General features: G+C 40.8%; 1 non-coding gene across 1 annotated transcript; it reads right to left on the bottom strand.

The window, feature by feature from the left end:
* Positions 1-4,750: 4,750 nt before the first annotated feature.
* Trnas-gga lies at positions 4,751-4,834 on the bottom strand. The gene is given in 2 exon segments: positions 4,751-4,785; positions 4,795-4,834. It is a non-coding gene; the product is annotated as a tRNA-Ser (tRNA).
* Between the last annotated feature and the right edge of the window lie 1,426 nt (positions 4,835-6,260).

Consider the following 6,260-nt stretch of genomic DNA (forward strand, 5'->3'; position numbering starts at 1 on the left):
TTTACTGGAGAAAGTCATCAAGATTAAGATTCCTGTTGTAAGCATGGTGCACATGACACAGTTTTCCCTATCATTTTCATCGCGCAATCCACAGAGTAGCCATTTGTCTTGGTCAATGCACATCGTATCGTGCACGCAGACCGTTCACTCCTCCCAGTGAAAGATACTCTGTGTTAGCACGAAACCACATAATACATTTCAGGTTCTGCTTTGCAAGTAGCTGATAATACACGCTGTACGAGCCTGAAGCATTTTTGTACTACGTCCTGAAAGATGATTTAAATGCTACTTTTTTTTAAAGAACTGATCTGACAAATAAAATTACCGTCGTTTTCACAATACCGTAAAGGATTTAACGTTGCTCAGAAATGTAACCAAGAAGATTAATGTCCGAGACGAAAATGAGAAAAATACGAGACGGCCAAGATGAAAAACGGGTCATCGAAAGGAAAAGTTGAGTGAGTATATACCAATATTAATGACAACTATATTTGGTGTCGAGTTATTGATATGGGGGAAACGATCACTGCGAATAACAGAGCTCAGTAAAGTTCCACTGGAGGATTGTACAATAAGTTATTCATTCAATATTACACACCAAGATAATTGCGGCACTAACACTACGAAGGCATTTCATTACTGAAGTCTGCGAAACATAATCCAATAGTTCCAAAATGGAATATAATTGTCACGCACTTTCAACATACAAATATCCGATTATAAGCAAACCTACAGCGCTAAAACCAGAATACTGTATTAAAGATGGAAGCCTGAGAAATACCTCAAGTCGTCTTGACAACGCAGGAACATACACAGCAATTATAGACGCAATACCCGAAAAAAAATGTTTTGCTTAGCATTGCTGCAGGCTACAACGGCATTTTTTAATAATTAGATTTCCACGGTAGTAGTACCCTAACTCTCTGAGGAGACATCTCCGTAGTCTAGGGTACGAAACCCTACTGACTTTGTGGAGGTAGTAGTTCAGAAGTAAAAATTTCTCGGTCGTTTCAGTAAGCAAACTTTGCAGTCAACAAATATTTTTCACACCACGTTGCACCAGTTATTTGTTGCGTGGAAGTTCCTCAGAGCTCTATCGCGGATTAGGCGAGGCTTACTTCTTATTCATTGATCTTATATCACATGGTTTCACCTATAGTGAGCTGTAGAGGGTAATTTGTTTGAACTATGTTTTCCCGTCTAACCTGAGACATTGAACTGTTGAATTGTAAATATGATACCTTCCTACGATTTAATGTGCGTACGATACTTACGTCGAGCACAAATTTTTCTAAGTCTTTCTCTAGTGACGTGCAGTTATGTATTCATTTCCTCTGAAACACCACATTTTGAACGACCCTGTACTTCTACTGCTACACCACGCCATTCACAAATAAAGAGCCTGGAAATATTTTGTGCTAAAATATGACGGTCGTTTGAAAAGTTCTCCGAATCATCACGAGAGGTCAGCGTTATCGCAACGAGTTGTTCACGTGATATTCATTGGACTGTTGTCTATGAACACGTGCCACGTCAGTGCTCTTGGTACAGAGCTGTGGCGGTGACGTCGTTCTGTTGTTGTTCCCGCGTAGAGGTTTGCGAAGATGGAAAAAAAAAAAATCGAGATTCGAGCAGTGATTAAGTACTTCGTAAAGAAAGGTATGAAAGTAAAGGACATTCAAGCCGATTTCCAAAATACACTGGGGGACTCTGCTCCTTCACATTCAACTGTTTCCAAGTGGACAAATTAATTTAAATTTGTTCGGGAAAGCTTATATGATGATCCGCGCAGTGGTCGGCCAAGAAGTGTCACTACTCCAGAAATCATTGCAAAAGTGCACAAAATGGTCACGGAGGATCGCCGATTGAAAGTGCGTGAAATTGCTCACGCTTGCCAGATTTCATCTGAAATCTTTTCATTTTAACTGAAGAATTAGATATGAAAAAAATTATCTGCGAGATGGGTGCCGTGACTCTTGACGCTAGATCAAAAATGCATGGGAATGGACATATCGGAACAATGTTTGGCCCGTTTTAGGAAAAACGAACGAGATCTTTAGCGCCTGTTTCTGACCACAGATGAAACGTGGGTGCTCTACTATACGCCAGAGACAAAACAACAGTCAAAGCTGTGGAAACATGCTGATTCTCCGCCACCAAAGAAAGCAAAGGCAGTTCCTTCGGCGGAAAAGGTCATGGCATCTGTGTTCTGAGATGCGAAGGGGACACAATTACTGGAGAATACTATGCTAACCTGGACAAATTGCAACAAAAGATACGTGATGAAAGGCCGGGTTTAGCAAGGAAGAAAGTCGTCTTCCATCAAGATAATGCGCGCCCGCACACACGTGTCGTCGCCATGACAAAATTACACGAACTACGGTATGAACTGTTGCCACACCACCTTTTCCACTTCATATGGCTCCATCGGACTTCCATCTCTACCCAAAATTGAAATTTTTTCTTGGTGGACGAAGTTTCATTTCAAACGAAAAATTGATAGCCGGAGATGACAACCGTTTTGCAGGCCTGGAGGAAACTCATTTTCGAGATGGTATCAAGGCACTGGAACATCGTTGGACCAAGCGCATTAATTTACAAGGAGACTACATTGAAAAATTAAAAAAAACTTTTCAGTGATGCAAGTACTTTTTATCTATTTCGTTAATATAGAAAAAAATATTGCTGTAATTATTCACAGAATTTTATCTTATATGTAACGTTCGAATGTTGTTGTAAAAAAAGTGAACGTTAATGAATGACTAAATAAATAAATGGCAGAGTATTCGCTCCGAGAGGCAATCTTAAGGCCAGTCGATCTTACAATGAAATGGTACAAGGAGACCGTCGAATCCGCACGTCCACTCTATATACTCCTTCCACCTTTCTGCTTTCCCTTCTTTGCTTAGAACTGGGTTTCCATATGAGGTCTTGATATTTGTACAAGTGGTTCTCTTTTCTCGAAAGGTCTCTAAGTTTTCTGTATTTGGCGAACATCATGTTGCACCACCATTAGCTGTTTTAAAAACCTTTATTATTTTTACCAGTTTCGATTCTTACTAACCGTCATCAGAAACAAGAAGTTATTAAATTACATTGTGTAGATACATACATAATGTACCGTCCCACTGCATACAGACTGGCTAGTAGAACTCAGTCACGATAACATGACTTTATGTAAAGTATGATGGGACGTATGTATCCACACAGATACTGCAATTGGAAAATTTCTTGTCTCTATTGTTCATCACCAACAATCGAAACCGGTAACAGTGATTAAGATGTCCTTAGCGGCTGACGTTGGTACAACGTGATTTTCTATAAATTCAGTTGTTCGTCCTTTTCCAGCTGTCTACAGCTGCGAAAGTGTCCTTTGTGTCTAGGTAAACGTGCGATTTCCATATTCCTGAGCAACACATTTAGACTACTTGTTAGTAAGCTCACCTTCAATTGTTTGACTTTCTTATACCCAAAGTCGGTTGCGCATGAAGGGAATGCACACTTAACGAAGTTTGACATACAATGTGAGCAGTCAGCCATTTTAAGCTAACGAGGAGCTGTGTCGCCACTGAACGGAAACAAGCTGTGACTGAGCTGACGTACTCTAGTAGGCAGGTGTTTCACCTCGTTATGAATCATATCATCTAAATAAAAGGTGAGCTTAATGTTTAATGCCTCGTCGACTAAAAACTGGGTTTCTAGTATGAAATCAGTCGTGTTCGTTTTAGAGTACCATTGTGGAATTCGCCTTAAGTGATTTAAGGCAAGTATCGAAACCTAAGTCGTGATGACTGAACAGGAAATTAAGCCACCATCTTCCTGAATGCGAGTGAAATGACTTAACAATGCGCAACTTCGCACGTTCCCTATCGTCTGCCCCAGGAGGACTGAGCATGAGCCGTATCTTCACTTTCGAATTTCTTTGTTTCCACATTTAGTGACGGGTTAGTAGACACTGACTACATTATTCGTGATACGTGTGGCTAAGTACTTTAAAATTTTATATTATACCGGACAGAGTGATGCAGCATCTTATTCTGGAGGAACAGTTTTGCAGTCCAGTCAACGAAGGAAAAATAGGGGGAAATAATTCAGTAGTCGCAAATTTTTGTGCACTGATAGCGGGCAATGCCACGAACAACATTTTAAAAATGCTGACGAGGTGAGCGTGGGGCTTGGGAGCATCTAAAAGTTACCTTTTCACGTTTTTCTTAAATATAACAAGAATAACAGCCTCTAGCGGAAATGTAATCCCGTACAAAATTAAGCTACTTAAAATTTCCTACAAAATCGCCCTATTCGTTTTTTGTCTAAGACCTAATACTTAGCGCGATGCAGGGGATGGAAAAAGCGCAGATTATATAAAAAATAGTTTTTCATTGGCATAAAGTTAATGTTTAATGTCAGTTCATCTTAGAACTAACAGAAAACATTACTTCTTGTAAAATTTTTTTAACTGTGCGTTTCAAAAAGTAGCGATTGAATCATCGAGTAACGGTGCAGCATTCATACACTTACCACAGCACATGCCGCATACCTTGTAGCATTTTCGGCTTTTCCGCATTCAAATCCTCGCCCACACCCAGTAGAACATTGACGAAAGACGTTTTCAGTGTCAGATCAGGCGCCCTTCGCTTTATTCCTGCGCGGTCAGGTTCAAATGGCTCTGAGCACTATGGGACTTAACTTCTGAGGTCATCAGTCCCCTAGAACTTAAAACTAACTAACCTAAGGACATCACACACACCCATGCCCGAGGCAGGATTCGAACCTGCGTCCGCAGCGGTCGCGCGGTTCCAGACTGTAGCGCCTAGAACCGCTCGGCCACCCAGGCCGGCGCGCGGTCGGGGTAAGGTTTGTTAAACCATGAGTAAGTCAGTAAGTAAGTGACCAAACTGCTGTAAGTAACAAGAAATGGTGTTATAAAAAGCATTATATGAAAGTAATAAGTTAATAAAATGAATATAATTGTAAACGAATTAATTTTTTTAAGTATTTGTGAGCAGCTCCTGTGGTAGGTGGCAGTGAGGTGAGGTCAGGACTTGGCTTCATTGTTGCTTGTAAGAATGCAGCCTATTTGACTTGATTCAATTATATTTAGTCGCTTGATACGTTTCTAGAAACATTTTCTCACCAGCTAGTGCGACCTTCACTGCTGCTGCCGAGTGGTTAGTGATGATGGATATTGCCTTCATCTGCCTAGAAATCTTGCTGAAAGTGCTCCTGCATTACCCTTGTTAGAAATGGTGTTACCAGTGAAGGCATGAAAGAGGAGGATGGTTCGAGGAAAAGGAACGTGTAGGTCTTAATTTACTGAAAACGGTTTGGATTCTGCGTTATCCCCGTCAAGCGTTCTCTCTGGTGGTGCAAAAGCAGTTGGTGAAACAGTGAAGTCGACATCTTCCCCCATTACCGTTACTGAGGAATTCAGAAAAGCTTTCTATGGCCGCTCTCTCATTATAGCTCACTATAGTACTATTACTATTGCTTTTAGTAACTACTGTTCCCATTACCCTCGATGTCATTTTGTCACTGAGAAATCCTGTTTTTGTGAGGACCCTTCTCTTCTGCTCTGCTCGTTTTGTAATGTTAACGTCATCATAACGATTGAAAACGGTACAGTTTTGACCATAATCTTTGTGTACTTTCACTACATACTGATCACAAAGTACAGAAACCTTAGTACCGACATTCCATTTGATGTGATGAAGGTGCTACTTCTCAGATCACGACTTACATAATTGTTCTCTTTCTTTTCCTGATTCCTCCTTCATTAAAGAGGGCCAACGGGATGGAGATAATTCATATCCCACGGGCTGTGCAAATATCCATCACTCTCTTTTGCTGTTCTTAGGAAAACTGTCAAAGGATCTACGGCCGCTGTTTCACCATTCGCCATACAGTATTAGCCATGCTAGCTTTCACAGACAACACTACATTCGGAGGCGTAGTGCCATATACTGATCCTGCCTTAGAGGCGGTTAGGTGGGACACGTGTCTCAGAGCTGGATAGTCACAGACGGTGACGCGAGACTGGACGCGCACGTAGTTAATGTATCAGCCGATAGAGGACAGTATTGGATAGGGGACTGTGATTTAGTTTCGATTGTGCCCACTAGAGTGCACTAAAGTAATAGAATGTTTTTCATAAACTGTTCTAGTATATTCATAAAGTGTTATGTCTTTTTGTGTTTGTAAAATGATAGAAATGTGTTTTAGCAGTATGAATGATGCGTGAGTGTGGTTTAAGGTTAATATGA

Source organism: Schistocerca americana, chromosome 4 (assembly GCF_021461395.2).
Source record: "Schistocerca americana isolate TAMUIC-IGC-003095 chromosome 4, iqSchAmer2.1, whole genome shotgun sequence".
Taxonomy (NCBI): Eukaryota; Metazoa; Arthropoda; class Insecta; order Orthoptera; family Acrididae; genus Schistocerca; species Schistocerca americana.